Genomic DNA, 18,944 nt, shown 5'->3' with positions numbered 1-18,944 from the left:
AACAACCCCCCCGATATGCTCCTGCCCCTTAGAGAAAAGTGGGTCGCTGATGGGCTGGAGATAGACGACGTGGAATGGCTCCATGCTTTGGCTTCCCCCTGGGAGGTCGCGATATCAGCCCGACTGCGACTTATCCAACTAAAGCTCCTACATAGAAGTTATATCTCCTGCACTAGGCTACACACAATGGGTAGGGCGGACACAGTACTCTGTAGAAGGGGATGTGGGGGTACGGGTACCTTCTTCCACGTGTTGTGGGACTGCCCGAAGATTCAACGGTATTGGAGAAGGGTGGTACAGTGTATGGAGGAGGTATGGGAGGTGGAAATTCGCCCGGAGGCCAAGAGGTGTCTCCTTAACATATGGGAGCCAACGGACCTGCCACCGAAGGGGAGGCTCTGGGTGACGCTCGGTCAAATGGTGGCAAAAAGGAACATTGCCAGACTGTGGGGAAGCTCTATTCCACCAAAACTGTCGGACTGGCACGGCGACATGGACTGGTGCATGCTGCAAGAAAAGACTGTATATGTAGCAAGAGGGTGCCCCCGGAAGTGGGTGGAAGTGTGGTCCAAATGGAATGATTTCAGGGGGGGCATTTGCGAGCCGCCTGCCGCCGAGCAGGACGGCGCAGGGGCTGTATAGGACTCCCCAACGCTCCTGTTGCTCCCGGTGCTAGGGAGTGGGTGCTGAGGTCGCCTCAACGGTACGGAGGTATTTACGATGTTCGAGTGGTGACTGGTTTTGGGGTGGGGGGGGGGCAGTTAATCGTTAGGCGCCCTGGCGCAATTGTGGTATTCTCCATCTGTTTTTATGGCTGTAACAAAGAGAAAATGAGTCCTGCACTATCCTTCTCTAACCTGTGAGATGCTTGCACCTTCTACCGCCGCCGTACCCCCGGGTTGACGGCACCGGGCTGTGTTAGATACGACAAAGTGCATGTGTACAAACTGCGCGGCCAGCCCGAGGGGTTGTAGGCTAAAGCTGTGTATTGTGAAACACTACAATAAAGGTCTTTCAAAAAAAAAAAAAAAAGAAAGAGGTACCTGAAACTGTTTTGGCCATAGATGGGAGGGAATAGAGCACGGGACCCATCAGTTTCTCCACAAGCGCCTTATCCGTGCGCTGTGCGCCTTCACATGTAGAGTCCCTGACCTTCAACATCATACGAGCACCACAGTATGGCATCATTTTAGGATTGCCTTGGTTGGTCACGCACAATCCTTCCATAGATTGGGTTGCCAGGACTATTCTTTTTAATAGTTTGGAATGCAAGGAGCATGGCAGTCAAGAACCCCGTGATTTTCCTGTAAAAGCTTTAGCCACCCTTCTGCACGTTGCTACCACGACAGAGCAGGACATTACTTTACCAGTGCAATATGAACAGTATAGGGACGTGTTCAATGAACAACAAGCCAACGTGTTACCCCCACATAGGACATATGACTGTCAAATCGACTTAGTGCTAGGTGCGGTGGTACCGTGTAGCAGGATATGTGCTCTCACGGACACAGAAAACGAGCATCTTAAAACGTATTTGAACCAATACTTAGCAAATGGATTTATAAGACCTTCTAAGTCTCCTGCAGCCTCTCCTTTGTTTTTCATATGGAAAGCAAATGGGGAAAAACGCGCGTGCCCTAAACCACGTTACCATCAAGAACCGGTATCCCCTACCTCTCATCCCAGTTCTGTTGGATCAGGTGAAAACAGCTCAACTATAAACACGGCTGGATTTAAGAGGCGCTTATCACCTAGTTAGGGTAGGGAAAGGGGATGAGTGGAAAACCGTGTTTCGCACTCGTTTTGGGTTGTTTGAATATACAGTGATGCCCTTTGGGCTGTGTAATACCCCCGCTGCGTTTCAGTTCTTTCTGAATGAAGTGTTGCGGGAGTATCTGGATGTTTTCACAGTAGTCTATATTGACGATATTTTGATTCATTCTTACTCAGTGGATCAGCATTACCAGCATGTGTGTTTGGTCCTGCAAGCCCTGCGTAACAATGGATTATTCTGAAAGCTGAGTAAATGCGAATTTCATGTTCAGAGGGTGGAGTTTTTAGGAGTAATCATTTCACCACACGGATTGGAAATGTCTGATCGTAAAATAAAAGCTGTAAACGACTGGCCACAACCAAGCAATGTAAAGGAAGTCCAATGCTTTTTGGGCTTCGCTAATTTTTATAGATGGTTCATACCACAGTTCTCAAAGGTGGTTACACCGATAATGAAACTGTTAAGAAAAAACGTTCCTTTTGAATGGACTACAGAAACCGAATCCTCCTTTTCTCAGCTGAAAGAAGCCTTTACTTCAGCCCCGGTTTTGGCTCACCCAGATCCTGAGAAGCCGTTTGTAGTAGAAGCAGATGCTTTAGACAGGGTAGTGGGTGCAATACTGTCACAAAGGGATGCACAGACAGGACAGCTACTATCCGGTAGCCTACATGTCTCGCAAACTCAATGAGGCGGAAACTAGGTACACCATCGCGGAAAAGGAGCTACTGGCCATTAAGGATGCCTTCTCTACATGGAGACATCATCTGATGGGGGCCAAGCATGTAGTCACAGTATACACGGACCATCGAAATCTACAGTTTATGAGGTCAGCCCGCTTATTGTCCCCCCGGCAAATGCTCTGGATGCTGTTTTTTTCTGAATTCGATTATATCGTTACCTACAGACCAGGTGCAGAAAATGGAAACGCGGATGCCCTTACCAGACAGGAAACAGGGAATGGCCAGGAGAATAAACAAACCTTTTCCATATTGGCCCCTGATCAAGTCATAGGCGTGGTGCATTCTGAACAATTTTTACGTTCTGTGGCCCGTGCCAGCACAACTCCCTCATGGAGGAAATGGCTCAAAGAACATCCGCAATGGAAGATGCGACAAGGGGTGTCGATCAGAAACCGACAAATGTTAATACCCTCAAAAGCTTTACAAGAAAGAGTGCTCCATTGGTGTCATATGGTTCCCAGTGCAGGTCGCAATGGCATCAACAAAACGCTGGATAGGATTCTGAGGTATTTTTGGTGGCCTTCAGTTAAGACCGACGTGGCACTTTTTGTACAGAAATGTGAAACCTGTGCTAAAGCGAAAACTGATCACAGGAAAGCTCAAGGGTTGTTGCAGCCGTTACCCACTCCCTCGATTCCATGGAATACCATCCCCATAGATTTTATAGTAGGATTGCCTAAAGACCAAGGGCATACTATAATTTTGGTGGTAGTAGACAGTCTCACAAAAATGGGGCATTTCATAGCCTGCAAGACGCTACCAACGTCTGGGCAGTTGGCTAAAATCCTTCTAAATCAAATTGTGCGATTACATGGAGTGCCCTCCACTTTTGTAACCGATAGAGGGTCTCAATTCACTGCGCACTTCTGGAAAGAGTGGTGTGAGGCCTTGCACATTGAATCGGCAAAATGCACAAGTTTCCATCCGCAAACCGATGGGCAGACTGAGCGTTTAAGTCAAACCCTAAAACAGTACCTGCGGTGCTATGTACGAGAAAACACGCATGAGTGGGTGGATCTGTTGTGGGTGGCAGAAACAGCTTACAACAGTGCGACCCATCAGTCCACCAATCACACCCCTTACTATAGCAACTACGGGTTTCATCCTAGATTCTTGCCCTTGGTTCACCCTGGGATGGAACACCACTTACCTGAAGTACAGAACAGAGTGAAACATATACAACACACTATCAAAAAGACACAGTCGAATCTTCAGAAAGCAAAAACAAGATATAAAAGACATGCGGATGTACGCCGTAGGGAAAGTCCCCTTTACAAGCCAGGCGACGTGGTCTGGTTGTCCACGAGGAACATTAGATTCCGCAGATATAGCATCTTTAACCCACGCTACTTAGGGCCCTACAAGGTGATAAAATGCGTCAACCCTGTCTCAGTCTGTTTAGCCCTGCCAAAACCCATGAGGATCCATCCGGTATTCCATGTATCCTTGCTGAAACCCTCCTACACACTGGTGAAGAAAGCACCCCCTCCTGTGGTAGTGGACGGGGAACCTGAATATGAGGTTTCTAAGATACTGGACTCCAAAATGAGGGGTTCCTCCTTATGGTATCTGATTTCCTGGAAAGGATACCGCGTGGAGGAAAATTCCTGGGAACCAGCGAGAAGTGTTCATGCTCCCAGATTGGTGCGCGCCTTCCATATGCGGTTTCCTAATAAACCGCGTCTTCGTCGGCCTCTGTAGGGAGGGGGATGTACTGTCATGCTCTCCAGAGCTGTGGATAGCCGCAGGGCGCGCGGCGAGCGCACGGGCAATATCGCCCGCAGAACTACACTTCCCAGGCTTGGCTACCGGGTAGGCGCGCGCACAGTCTAATGACGCGCCTACCCAGAATCCATTTAGGTTGGGCGGAGGCAGCGATCGGGGCTGCGAATTCTGATCGACGAGGAAACGCGCTGCGAGGAAGACCCACGCCCTGGGATCCTGACTCATCCGGACGCTTCCTTGAAGGGCGGTAAGGGTGACGTTGTCACCGCTTTGGGGGCATAACGTTACGAAACCTCTCAGACGCTGGGTGCAAGCACACAACATTGGTCCTAATGATAGAGGTGTATCAGAAGCTGGGTGCAAGCGCACAACATTGGTCCTAATGATAGAGGTGGGAAGCTATACCTCCAATGCTTGGCATCATGATTCTTGTTAATTAAACTGTGCTGAAGGAACAGAGGAAGCGCTTGGCATGAGGATAATGCCAGTTTTCGCATATTTCATTTATGTTGATGAGTAGTTATTGCTCAGTATAAAGCTATGGGTTATTGGTTAAGGATTACTGGAAGTAGAATAGGCTGGTAATTGTGTTTTATCTTGTCTTGTAGGTCTCCCTCCCCGCTGTCCCCATCTTTTCCTTCCCTCGCTTAATCATTCTTTCCCTCTGCGCTGTTATAGCATCAGAGGGTGAAGCGATTGAGAGGTGGACCCATTTGAGCAACGCACCGATCCTGGGAGTTTGGAATAAAACCTTGACAGTCTGTATGTATGTCTGTGTATGTATGTATGTCTGTATGTATGTATGTCTGTTGGTATGTAGGTATGTCTGTGTGTATGTATGTCTGTGTATGTGTATGTATGTAGATATGTCTGTATGTATGTATGTATGTATGTAGTTATGTCTGTATGTATGTATGTATGTGTGTATGTATGTTTGTATGCATGTAGGTATGTCTGTATGTATGTCTGTAGGTATGTTTGTATGTACGTCTGTATGTGTGTATGTATGTATGTATGTATGTAGTATTTCTATAGCGCACATCTAGCCAAAAGCCAATGTAGATGATGTAGGCCTTACCTCACATGAAAAGAAGATGCATGTATGTTACATATGTTTTACATGTTTGCTACATTCCACCACTGATTTGGCATTTTGCCTTGTGCGAGCAAACAAGTTCTTTGAAGGGGGAGGGGCTAAATATATGGAAACTAAGTTCCTGTTTGCAAGTGGGAGGATGTTATTTTACAAATATTGAGGCTTTTTAAAACAAGCATTTGCAATGCAATAGGTCTCGCATTTACGCAAGTTTAAGCTATTGGCATTGTAAATGAAAATGCCTTTTATTCATGTTTAAAAAAAAGGCATTTTCATTTACAATGCCAATAGCTTAAACTTGCGTAAATACGAGACCTATTGTATTGCAAATGCTTGTTGCTCATCCTAACATTGCTCAAACAAAGTGCCCTTTTCCATGACAAGACCAGATGTGCTTTGGGACCCGAGAAGTGAATTCCAGGCCATCTGCAAGTGCTCTCATGAGTTCCACTGGCCACCTGCTGTTATTTTTTGTGACAATGTAGTCATGTGATTGATAGCTAGAGGCTTATGCAATAGGGAGTATATTTGCTTCATGCCTTCTCTCAAGGAGCTTGTCTCCATTGCCAAGGCAAATGCGTCCACCTACTAGTTTTCTCTGTGACTCACAGTCTTGTCTACTCCTTTTTGCAGCAAATAACTATCAGACTCAACCAAAACGTGAGACAGAGTTTAGTTAAACATTATTAAAAAACAAAATACTTCAAGCAAAAGGGGAGAATATAAAGAAAAATAATACTTTTGTATTATGGACACACTGTTGGTCTATGGTCCCACATGGAGACGCATTTCTCCGAACCTCTTGAACGTATGCGTCTTCGGGGCAGAAGATGCTGGTGCAGTGAACGTGGAAATATGCTTCATGTCTCTGATGGAAACTCTATGCTACACACGAGTGAAGAAAAGAAGGGCTATATGTCTCATGGAGCCACAGGACTCTCACAAGACTTGCAAACTGGGATGCCCATCTTGAAGGCTCAGAGTATAAATTCCTTGTAACTCACAGTATCCTCACTAGGCAATGGTGATGCACAGTTGCTGCAGCTGGGACTTAGTTGTCAGGATTTGGGAAACCTCACAGTCTGTTATTGTTTTGAAGTCGAAAAACTGAACTGGATTCAGAGAATTACTCCAGCACAACCCTTGTGTTTAAGGGAATTGACTGTGACTGTGCACTAGATCACTTTATTCAGGGGTCATCCACTAAGGGTTATGAACTCTTATATTTGCAATTCTTTATTTGTCCAAGAGGTGAAATAAAGATTTAGATGGGAAAGTCATTGTGGTTCTTATGAAAATTATATTAATGTACATTTATTATGTCAGAGTTTATCAACCACTCACATTAAAAGTAATTTGAACCAGAGAAAGTTATTTAATAACTTTTAAGGTAGCTATGATTAGCATGCCATTCATAATAGCTCAGAGTATCTTTGCCTATAGTGAAGAGTTTCTAATTGTGTTTTCAGCTCTAGGACAACATAGAGCTTCTTCAACTAAAGAGTTTGAAATACAGAAAATGTCAAAGGGTAAGTCCCATACAAGATCAGAGGTAGGGCACTTGGAGTCAGTGTAATAGGAATACCAAAAAATGTCTGTTGTCTTTAAATGCCAATAGCAGTGAAGCCCAAGCCCGCCTATGCAGTGCTTGATTTGTAAACAAATAAGTGCCAGGGCCCTCTTCAGCAGGACACTGCAGCTTGCACCACCCATTGCCCCTGCCAGCTCAGCCAGTGACAGTACCAACGCAACTACTAACCGTCACACTCTTACAAGTGTGACAGTTCATATTATTCCAGGCCCCCAAAGCTATAAGAATGGCTCGGGTGGCAAGTATCAGTCACTGTTAATGTAAATTAGGCAGACAGCATCACTATGTGGCAGACTGTCATAAGCACCAGTGCTGACAATTGCCTGGTTGCATAGGCAGTGCCTAATTTGAGCCGGTGTACTGGAAACTACCAGCTCAAATTAAGCACTGTCTATATAATCCAGGTAGTGTGACCATATCGAGCTTCTCTACTTCCCTCCCTTGTCCCGTTTACCTTATGCGGTGTCTACTTCTAGCCAACATATTGTCAGTGTATGGTTGGTAATGGGTTCGGAGAAGTATGGAAGTGCACACTGCTCTAGTAAAATCTGTTAGCAGGGTTCCTATCAGGACTACCATTGTTCCTTGTCCCATTTGAAGTGTGGCTACTGTTTCTTCACACATGGCTGATTTTCACCACTATGGCACTTAATATTTCAATCTCTCTCTCTACTGTGTCCATTGGGCTCTGGACTCCGCTAACACGCCTTCTCTCTCTCCAGTCACACTTACTCTGTATTCCAGGTTGGCAGTGTTATCCATTCATTCCTCCCTCATCTATATGGTGTCCTTCAAGCCTGGGTTTCTTGCCTTATACATGCAACGAAGAAGGAGAGTTAGGGCCAAACCAGATCATTAATATACCTGAAAATAATACAGAGGACACCCGCTGAAGGTGGAGGTTAGAAGAAAAGATGACTTGTAGAACTAATGATAGAATGGAGAGGTGAGATCTTGTAAGCAGGAAAACAGCTAAAAGGGAGCAGTCATTTGACTGAGAGAAAACAAAGGGAGTGTGAGAGTTTTGGTTGCTTGACAAGTAAGAGAGGGTCACATTTCATGAACGGTATTTAACTTACAACTATTCCATTTCCCCCTTCCTCACTAAAATTTGGTTCCTCACCCAGAAATCTCAGGGTTCTATTCAGCTTGTCAATGAAAATTGAGATAATTCTTGCCAATACTATACATTAACTACTGCAGAGGTATTTCAGTTTTTCAATATACATAAGATATGCTTACACATACCATTCAACACAGCCAATTATTATTCAACTCTTTTTTATTGAATAGACTACTCTTATATAATAGTCTATTAGGATGCCTCCTCTCTACTCCTTTGCACCACTATATAACATCATAAACGTTGCTCCTCAAGGTCTATGCACTTTGCCGAAACACATACCTCCCCTTAGCTACTGCCGCCAAGCTGGCTTTCCCACTGTCAAGAACCACACATTTCACAAGGTATTGCATCCTGTTTTCAGTGTAGTAGGCAGCCAGACCCCACACTACCTATCGAGCATATTAAAATGATAAGACGCCTTCTAGTCACATGTACACCACCATGTACTGCTGCAAAGTTCTGGTACTCCCTACTTCTAAGCCCCTTTCACTGGAACCTCCTGCCACCAGATACTTGTGCTACCACCTGTCTACAAGTGTTCAAAACAATTCTGATGATTCCCCTATTTTATTCTAAAAATGTGCACCTCATTTTGCATGTTTCATTAGCTAGGGATCTGTTATAGCTTTAGTGATGAGTGATAAGTGACTTTACCTACTACAATCTCAAACTTGTGCAACTAATTCCCTACAACGATTGTTCTTTTTCTAAACTGTATCACTCTCTTCCTTCTTTTCTCATCACAGTTGCTTCGTACATTTTGTGTGACTGAATGAAATATTTGAGTGCACAATACATAAATACAGTAGATCAAGGCAGGGACAAGTATGTCAGTGACATTTACTCACATCTAACTAAACACAATCAGATCCAACTTTTGTTGACCCCGTAAGTGGGGACGCTCTGTCACTATTTCATGCTTTCCCTAATGTGCATTAATCTGCAACGCACATTGCATCTATATGTAATGTGTGATTTTCACATTAAAGGTAACCTCAGTAAATGTAGGCCTAACTTTAAATAATGCATGATAACATCTGAATATTCTTTTGGCTGCTGTATCATTTCTTTCTTTCAGGAGCCAAGTTGCAGTAGTTCATTAGAATGTTACGTAATGTTTGGGTTTCTGTGACAATTGTTTATCTGTAAGCGTTCCACGAAGAGTGAATAGTGAATTTCCACACCTGTGCGGAGGACACGCTGACCACAATGTACCACCCTGCTAAGAGATAGCTCTTCAAGGACGTGCAGCTGAAACTTTCATTATGTGATGGCAGGAAAAAGGGCCAAAAGTCAGATACTGTTAATGATCGATCCTGATTGGGTCTTCCCACCACAGAAACCATGAGGAGAGATGCTACTGTAGAAAAATGTGTTTTCATTGTGCCTTTCTGAGCTAGTTAGCTTCAGATGCAACATAACACTCTCCTGAGACTTGTCACTCTATGTTCTCCTCCTGCTCAAAGAGTTAGACTCCTGAGAAAACTCATTCTCGCATACCTGATTGAAACTTTATTACTTTCTGCCTTTTAGAGGCTTTACTTACTGACACCTTCTGCGTGACTTGTCACCCAACCTACTCAACTCCTTAGCCTAGCATATTGGGGGAATGCCCCATTATGGGAAGCTAAAGCTGCTCACTTATTAAAGACTGCATTTAACAAATTGGCTTTGCAAATGCTATTTTGAACTGAATTGAATGATAAAAATTGATTTAATTTTATGCTGACCATTTACTTAGATACATTTGAATGATATGAGTTTGTAACTTTTCTAATCTGCTAATAAACCTTTCTGGTTTGCAAATCTACTATTCTGTCATCATTGTGGGGCCTGATGCGCCTCACTGTTATTGAAGTATTGGTGATTTGTTGACGTCAAGCCTCAGACCAGGACTAAAGGTCCATCTGGTCGAGGGCAGCTTGTACTTAAGTTTGACCAATGATCTGAACGGAGCAAATCCCATCCAGCTGACACATAGGCTAAGTATTAGTGTGAAGAAAACATTTTGGCCTTTATGAGCTGGAGCTCTTAATGCTGCACATTTGTGCCCACCTGCTCCTGATTCCATTAGTGTGACTGACCTGGTACTTTTTCTGCTTAGGGAAACTCATGCCACATGTTGTCTGAGAAGTGTTTTGAAGTGCTAGTTTTTAGCAGAGTACTAGGCTTTGCTGGATAAGGAGGCATCCATGGTGTCCATACTTTAAGGAAACAAGCTGTTAATAACTCATTATTAAAATCAAATTTCGGCCCTCGTGCCTGGGATCTCTCTCCCTCCCAGTGAGTAGTATCGGGATGTTTAGAGTCTTTAGGCATGCGCATAAGGGGATAGAATATCCTTTCTGGGACCCTATGAATGTTGACCAAATTGTAGATTGTCTATAAGGAACAGTTGACCTTAGCAGGTATCTGTTCTTTTGCTAAAAAACAGACCTCAGCGGAAGCAATTGAAAATGTTTGTTTCCCCCAAAGAATTTGAGCCTAGCTCAGCCTGCAAGTTAGTTTGTCACTAACTGTAAAGCTCTGCACCCATAGACACAGGAAGAATTTGATTAAGGACACAACAATATGTTACTGCCAACTCTAGAGCCTGTGATAGGCTGAGTGATTTTGTAGAATCCGGTTGTGCGTAGGGAGAAGGTTGTGGCTAACCCTGGGCATAGTACTACGCTATGCTCGCGTAGTTTGCCCTACTTCGCACTACGCGAATTGCACGTAGCACAGTGCAAAAATGCTTAGCATAGCGTAGCGGGCATTTTTTGCTTGCTCGCGGTCCTCAACGTTAAGTTGGCGACCGCTAGCGAGCAAAAGGACATCCCAGCGAGACTTTTTCCTCATTCGCGATCAGCAACATCAAGTTACTGATCGCGAGCGTGGAAAATAACTTTCCGGCGAGATTCTCAACGCGGGGATGTCAGGTTTCTCATTGCGAGTGGTCGCGTATGCTCGAGACCGCTCGCAATGCGAAACTACCAGTCCGCGTAGAGAAAGCTGCCACTCAAGTACAAATCTACTCGAGTGGCAGAAAACGACCGCTTGCACTGTGCAAGATGCCGCTTGCAATGATTGCACAGGTCGGACAAGCATCCGGCACTGTGCGAACAGCATTTTCCCTTCACGTAGCGTAGCGAGACTACGCAAACTATGCCCAGGGTTAGTTGTGGCCTGCTGCGAGGGATGTGCAGTGGTTTTGGCCTGAACCCTTGGACCAGAACCTTGAGGTCCAACTGCTGTGTCTGCCTTGAGGGCCTGCTGCCACTTCATGTGAGACGTCTGAGCTGACACCACAGTGCTGCTGTCCAACCCATCCAAAGCAATCAGCTAGATCAAAGTTGAGTTTCTTCCTGTGCCATTCACACCAACCTGGGCAGAGATCATTACTGGAAGAACTCAAGAAAAGAAGGCTCAGTGAACTGAGAAGCTCTTCCTCTATGTACCCAAAACCTAGATTACGGTGGTTGTATGTACACTTTGAGCGCATTCCAACATTCTAACTGTCTGCAGCAGCTTGAGACATCTCTCTGAAAGTATTGCATGGCTATAGTTGACCCTAGAAGACTGCTTTAGCTAGCCACCCCAAAGGACAGAACTGCACCCTCGAATGAATGTCCACAGAGGTTTTGTGGGCTGGGATCTACTGTTGTTGGAGTGGTGAGTTTCATTGCAATCAGGTATGGTGCCATAAATACCGCTGGTTGTGGTCCAAGAAACCAGGATTTATTTACTGCCCACATCCATCTAAAATAGCCACGAGGGCAGCAACGCGCATGTTGTCTGAGGAATTTCAACCCCTCGTCCAGCTCTCATCCACTTTCAAATCTTTTCAAATAAGACACCCCACACTATAGCATCCATGCACGCCCATCAGATGACATTACTGAATTAGCAAAAGAGTATTTACGACGTTACTTTAGTTTCAGGCTCCAATAGAGCGAAGTGGAAATAAGAAAGATAAATCGACTCAATAGCACCACTTAGTGGTCAAAACCAATAATTAAAAGGATACGGTTAAAATATATACTTTCATAAAGTGTTGTATTGCAAACGGAAATCAGTTATTGTAATAAATACTTTAATTTCGGTAAGACAATAAAATAGAGAAAATGTAGTAAAAAATTGAAACTTCCCATACCGGGAGTCGAACCCGGGCCGCCTGGGTGAAAACCAGGAATCCTAACCGCTAGACCATATGGGAGGTGATGTACAGCACTCTGACGAACAAGCTTACAAAAGCGATGACACCCAACACATGGACTAAGCACGTCTGTTTAAATCTAGACACACTGGTTTTCTCAGTGTTTCTTCAGTCTGGGAAAAAATACTGTAATCTCCCTGCCAGCAGATCTTTTGCAGTTTTACACAAGACCCCTGGCAACCCCAACTGCTTGGCAACTTTAAGTGGGACTTTGAATTTCAAACTAATTTTGTTTTCTTTTTGTTCTAGACAAACACACAGATGTAGAAGACTTATGAGAAGGGGAATTTTCGGCAATACAAAATTAAAACATTTAGCAAACATTTTACATCACTTAAGTATTTTTTTACGAAGTATATTATGTAATATTGATTGTAATCACACAAACATCCGTATTCTGTAATTAAAAAGAAAAAGCAATGTTACATAAAAGAACTACACATAAAAGTACTAGGTAATCTTATGTGTAATGATAAATGCCAGGCTCCTGGCTGCAAATACCGGTGGCTTAATGTGGGAACACGGATCATCCGCTCCGGAGACCCTAAGGGGAAAGACGCCAAAAGCTACACTTTGTCGTTCGCAGGATCAGTAGTAGATAGAGCAGAAACGCGGCATTCACATTAATGTTGAAAACAATGTTTCTCTTTTCTTTCACACGTTTACAGGAACGGACGTGTCCGAAAGGCGAACGATTTCATGGATAAACTAATCAGTTGAAGGAAGTTACCGCCTTTCAAATCACGGTTCTTCTCGCCACCTCTGAAATTAAAACTTCCCTACACCCAAGATGGCGGGCGGACTGCAGGTTAAATTATGAATACGCGGTCTAGTGTTCAAGGAAGCTCGCACATGACTGTCTCGAGGGCTGGCAGGCGTATCACGTGAGGCGGTTCGGGGGTCTGGACGTCCAACATCCCATCTGCTTGTGCTGTGCCCCGGAGAGTCCGCGTGGCAGTAGTAGGAAAGGCCGGGGATTCGAGGCCTAGGCAGCTTTAATAGGACACTGTGCTCTTCGGTTATTACGCTCGCGTTATTTTCCTTCCTGCCGCCAAAGCCTAAGGGAACGGAAGGTGGTCTTACGGGAAGACAGGCAAAGGTGGAGAAGAAGGAATAAGAGTAGCAAAGCCCAGAGGAGCGACCAGTGACCGTGCAGGTGAGGCAGAGGCCCGTAAAGAACAGTAGGTAACAGGAAGACTGTAATCGATACACTGTTTTACTTCCATTAACTCGTAAACATACAGGGGGGAGAACAGAAATGGCCAGTACCCAGTAAAAAGCTGGTATTGTTTCACCCTGCAGTGGACATCATTCTTAGACTAAAAACCGGTGGTGTAGTATTCAAACCATAACAGTTGTGCTTTTATACAAAGATTACAGCAAACTAAAAGTCGCAACACTGATTTTTGCCCCCAAGGGTGCTTCATATTCAAACCAGCAAGGTATGAACCGATTACGTGTTATTAGAGGACACTAGATATCGGCATAGTTTCACTTTTTGAAAGCTATTGTAATATAGCATATTGTGCTGAACCATGTCTACACAGCCTAGAGTGAATCTGTTGTCAAATGCTTAGTATTTGTATAGAGCAGCCCTTGATACATGAACGATTAAGTTATCTTCTACCCCAAATGGAACGATGAATGTTGTAAAGCATTTCAATCGAAGACCTAAATGACTCTAATTCGCTTAATGTTAGTGATTTCATCTCTGAAAAAAAACATATTGATGAATTGTAGAGCGTCTGAATAAAATACGAGATTTAGTAAGTCTCTTTTATTATTTTTTATTTCAGTATTCATATCGATAAGTATATGAGACTATCTTACCACGGGGCTTTAAGTGTATGCCTAATAATTGAAATTTGAATACGTTCATGTCCAGTCTTGAAGTTTGCATAAATTACAGAACACATTTTGTTTGAAAAATGGAGTTGCTGTATCTGCAGTTGCTTGACAGTGGTGCAGTGTTAGAAGTGCCGAACGAGCATATTTTAAGAATAGCAGCTGGTCAGTAACTTTGTTGCACGCATGTGTCCTTTGTTATGGTTCCCAGCAACAGAGTAACTTGAACAGAATAATGATACTACATGCAACGCTTCTAGTCTTATCAACTTCACACCCATCTCCCGTCCATCTGACAACAACCTTGCTATTTAGTAATCACATTAACTTTTCTGGAAATAGATGCTGCTTCGGTCTCTGAGTGCCTACCTCCCGATTATGAAACCCTTCTCACAAATTGCCCTTGTGATAAGGCTGATAGGATTGAAACAGTGCACACAAACTCAATTCCGTCATCTGTTTTGGTATTGGGAGAATCCTTACTGTCGGGTGCCTCCCCACACCAAGTACACCATTCTGCTTTTGTGTCATTTGGAGACTACCTTCGCACAATGCATGCTATTTGGAAGCCCTTGTGGGCTTAATTACGTTCATTATGCAGGATCATCATACCTTGCTTACTTTTTTGGTGATTTCAATACTTGGTTTAAATTGGCTGACCTGCAGTCTACTAAACATCTGCTTTTTACTCTCGAGGTCCAGCAATTCCATTAGTATGTAGCCACTCTTCCAGAAGGACATATTCTTCATGTCATCTTCGCATGGCTAGATTCTCTATATATCCTTGTAGATAAAAAATGCTCCCATGGTGTCTACCAAGCACAGTCTGAGCAACGTAAGCGCCATACACTCCCCTAGAGCATTAAACAATCTTTCTGTGTTACTACTTCTACTGCATCCACAATGCCACCTGCTCTTACAAGGAGCTCTTCACTTTAGCTGTAGTCGGGAATCCCACATTGATTAAAGTGCACCTTATGCGGTCTCCGTACTTTTGTGACTCACTAGTCCCTATCTTCCTAAACAAAGCTGAAGAAATCGATTTGTTCCTAGAAACCTTCCTCTAATAAAAACAAGAGTTCTGTGGAATTTTATCCAGACCCTATGTCACATTTAGCTCATTTGGAAAGTTAATTGTGTTTAGACTTTAGGGAACTGGAAGGATACTGTAGTATGTCAGAATCTAGTTGTCAGAAATCCTTTCAGAGGGCCACGGGCCACTCGAGGGTTACTGGGCCAAATCGTGGGGATTAAGGCCTTTTACATCTGATGTCACAAGGCCCGATCCTGAACACTGCGCTTGTCTCTCAGTGGTAGCTGTGGACCAGCAGTCAAAGGCTCCCCCGGGTGAGGGGCAGGGGATGGAATAGAGATTAGTCAACACAACTCAAATAAAAGAAAGGGCAGCAGTATTAATAAATCCATGTCCAATTAATATTTGTATTTTTATAATAAGTGGTTTTATTTCTAACTCTACATGTTCATAGAGAGGTTATGACATTTCCCCTTGAGGTCAGGGCTCTAGGGTTTGGCAAATCCCCGGCCCTATTCACTGCTCGTAATGTGGTCGGGGTTATTCCCCATTCACTGGTGGCCGCATCTAGGGAATGCTCACTAGTAGACCTTAATTCAAGAGCCCATTCTGACTCTTAGAAAATAACTAAAAGTGTCTTGGCACTGCAGTGCTCTTAGAAGCTATTCCCCCGGGGCATAATCAATCTTACCTGCTCCAGCAGTGAGGAAGTGTGAAACATCTCAGTGGCTGCCAAGTCCACGGGCATTCGCACAACACTGGTCCTGTTCGATAAGTAGGCTACACTTGGGAGGCGCAGCAGCACCTGGCAAACACCGGCTATCAGTTACTCCAGTGCTCCTGAAGAACGGTAAGTTCTGCGCTTTCCCGTGGGGAGGAAATTGTGGAATTCTGAAGCTCCAGATCTGGGTCTCAGTGATGTGGGCATGCATTCAGAACATCCTCTTCAGTTCACGGGGCTAAGTTAGGTGCTATCCTGGATGCTTCCTTGTGACCTACTGGTCACACAACTTCATAATTCTCGGGTGGCGGCCCTATTCTCAAGGCAGTCTTAATACTGGCAGCTCCTTCTGGTATACGAAGCTGGTAGTCCCACAACACAGGCCATGCCAATGACTATAGTTTACACCTGGATGTCAGCTACAGTGATATGTGAATCAAAAAGTTAATCTTGGGCTCCCAGACCCACTTTTTATGATTACCTTATCAGCCCCATCTCCTTCCTGAAATGTGTCCAGGCCCCTTTCTTATGATCCCTCACTGAGTCAAAGAGCACCCTCTGAAGTGTACAGGGGAAGCTTCACTCTCCCACCTCCAGTGTGTCCCACTCAGCTCACCACAATGCAGGAATGCATAATTCTGTCTGGGTGGGGTTCCTCTACCGCCTCATGTCTTTACCAGGCAGGCCTAGGTCTCCCAAAGTGGAACCCAGGGTCCTCCATGCAATGTACAATTACAGGTACACATGTACTCAGTGTATATAGTCACAGCACTCCCACTGTCCAGCACTGTTCACTCCAAGTGTCGTGCCACTATACAGTCAGCACACATTCACTCCGTGTGCACTGCTCAGTACTGTAGCCTTTCTGTATTGTGCCACTTTGCAGGCATCCATACAGCCAGCACACACATTCACCATGCATGTGCTGCACAATGCTACACTTGTTGCGTAAGCCACAACTCTGGTGTAATTCTACAAAGTGTGCCCTCCCACCCTCTGGTGAACTTGGTTCAATACACCAACGATGAATGTGAAAGACAAGTTATTGTAACCCCACAAAATACTACTCAGTATATCATTGAAATATAGGTATTGCTTTTGGGTTACTAACAATCCCTATGAAAGAATTAGGGGCACCGTGGTACCAGTAACAAACCTACTTCGTTATTCACAGTATCACACACCCATTGCACTAAGAAGAATTAACACTTTAAAATAAAAAGTATTTATTAATACAGTAACAACCTGTTTCTCATTGCATCTAAAACCACTACACAGAATTTTATAAAAACAGCAAGAAAGCAGGTTATATTTAATGAGAATAAAATGAACACTTCTAACATGGTTAAAATATCATCTAGAACCTAAAGCAGTGGTCTTCAAACATCCTACTGATGCTTACCGTGAAGAAAAAAAAGAAAATCGGATCTGATCACTTAAGGTCAACCCCCCCGGGAGGTCCGCCCCTCAGTTTGAAGAGCTCTGCCCTAACGTCTGCTTCTATTCACTACACTAAGCGAACATGGAAGACCGAGCAACTTTCAGGCTAGAGTTTTTGTGAGAAGAGACGCACTGTATATATACCTTGTTGACAGCAAAGGTTGACTTTATCAGTGGAGGTGTGAAGACAGTGTTCTCTGCGAAGGGCAAACACACACTGCGGTCTGCCTCCGAGACTATGCTTTATCGGCTTCAGGCGAGATGTAGCATCTGCAGAGTGTGCTGGCAGCAGGTGAGACAGTCTCTGGCAGAATCTCGTGCTGTAATCTGGGGGAAGGACATCTCCTGACAAGTGGTAGTCCCTGTTTACCAAATCTTATCAGAAATTGGAATTTCTGACATAAGTTAGGAATGTCTGAGATAGATTATGTACGTCCCAGACATTACCATATGAACATATAAGGTAAAAGGACGTCAATTCAGACTACACTTTTTTGGCTATATGTCTGGTTTTTTTTTTCTTATTTCACCTTGACGTGGTGAAAAGTAGACATTTGGTCCAGAAAGATGTTGCATCAGGTGTTTCATCTAGGTCATTAGTCGAATGAGGTCAGACGACATTTGCATCAAATGGCAGACGTGACAATGATTCAGCATAAATTGGGAAAGATGGGGACTTCCAGTGGCTAGGATTTAGAAGATGGTGTCTTCCATTATTCAAGGAGTCAAGGCTACATATAATGGAGTCTGGCTTTAGGGGCTTTACAACACACCTGTCATGTATTGTATTTCTCGCATGTACACATCACCCATTACATGCATTCACTGCACAGCATATCTCACGTAATGTACTCCTCGCATACATACACTTAGTAAATGTACTCACCATGCTCGCACTGCACAGCTCCATCCCTGTACTGTACCCTTCCCAGGCACACATACAGCCAGTGTAGAGTTACCACTCCTGCACTACGCAGCACTTTGCAACTGACTGATTTAGGCCTAAGTGTGAGTTAAGCACACAGCAGCGGAACTTTGAAAAGGTGATTGAGCCTGTAGGCCTCCCTACAGTGACCGAGGTTAAGGCCCTGTTGACTGCTACTGATCACTACACGGTATGCTGCCACCTCTATGCTTGTGCTGCTTAACCTCTTATGAAGGCTGTAATCTTCCACCACTATGAGGGTAGTGCTTTGGGCACCCCTCTCCATTCAGCAAGACTGCAATCCATTTGACAGGCCAATGTAATAGCCCACAAGCATGATCCTTATTTGCCTGTGACTGCAAAAGTCGGCATTAAGGATTTGGACAATTGTACAGTGGGCAATCAGGGCAGGGGTGCACATTCATTACAATGCAAAGGACTTTTCTGTCTCAAAACTACTGATTGCTCCTGCCTTCACTCTTCAAGCATATACTAGCAGCCAGGTTTACTGCAGTCACCCCTGGGTCACTTATTAACGGCTCTTTCGAAAGAGATTCTTTCCTGCGGAGCCTCAGAACTTCTCACTCAAATGCCCTTTTGGAAAAATCAGACTAAGAACCCAATATTCCAGAGACATAGTCTTATTGCTCGTAATTGTTAACTGCCTAGACTAACTGAAAACCTGGCTTCCTTCAGTCGTTTCTGTTTTTATGGCCTGGCTTGAGCACAC

General features: G+C 44.3%; 1 protein-coding gene and 1 non-coding gene across 2 annotated transcripts in view; one reads left to right on the top strand and one right to left on the bottom strand.

The window, feature by feature from the left end:
- Positions 1-12,178: 12,178 nt before the first annotated feature.
- Positions 12,179-12,250, bottom strand: TRNAE-UUC (transfer RNA glutamic acid (anticodon UUC)). Its single transcript has one exon. It is a non-coding gene; the product is annotated as a tRNA-Glu (tRNA).
- Positions 12,251-13,028: 778 nt separating this feature from the next.
- The window catches only part of LOC146789130 (ras-related GTP-binding protein A), a 150,972-nt gene continuing 145,056 nt past the window's right edge, over positions 13,029-18,944 (top strand). Inside the window, exon 1 of the mRNA XM_085630703.1 lies at positions 13,029-13,406. The gene's annotated coding sequence lies outside the window, so the exon portion shown is untranslated. The remainder of the gene's footprint in view (positions 13,407-18,944) is intronic.

The sequence above is a fragment of the Triturus cristatus genome, chromosome 10 (assembly GCF_964204655.1).
Source record: "Triturus cristatus chromosome 10, aTriCri1.1, whole genome shotgun sequence".
NCBI classification, from domain to species: domain Eukaryota; kingdom Metazoa; phylum Chordata; class Amphibia; order Caudata; family Salamandridae; genus Triturus; species Triturus cristatus.
This window is presented reverse-complemented; position numbering and strand designations above follow the sequence as displayed.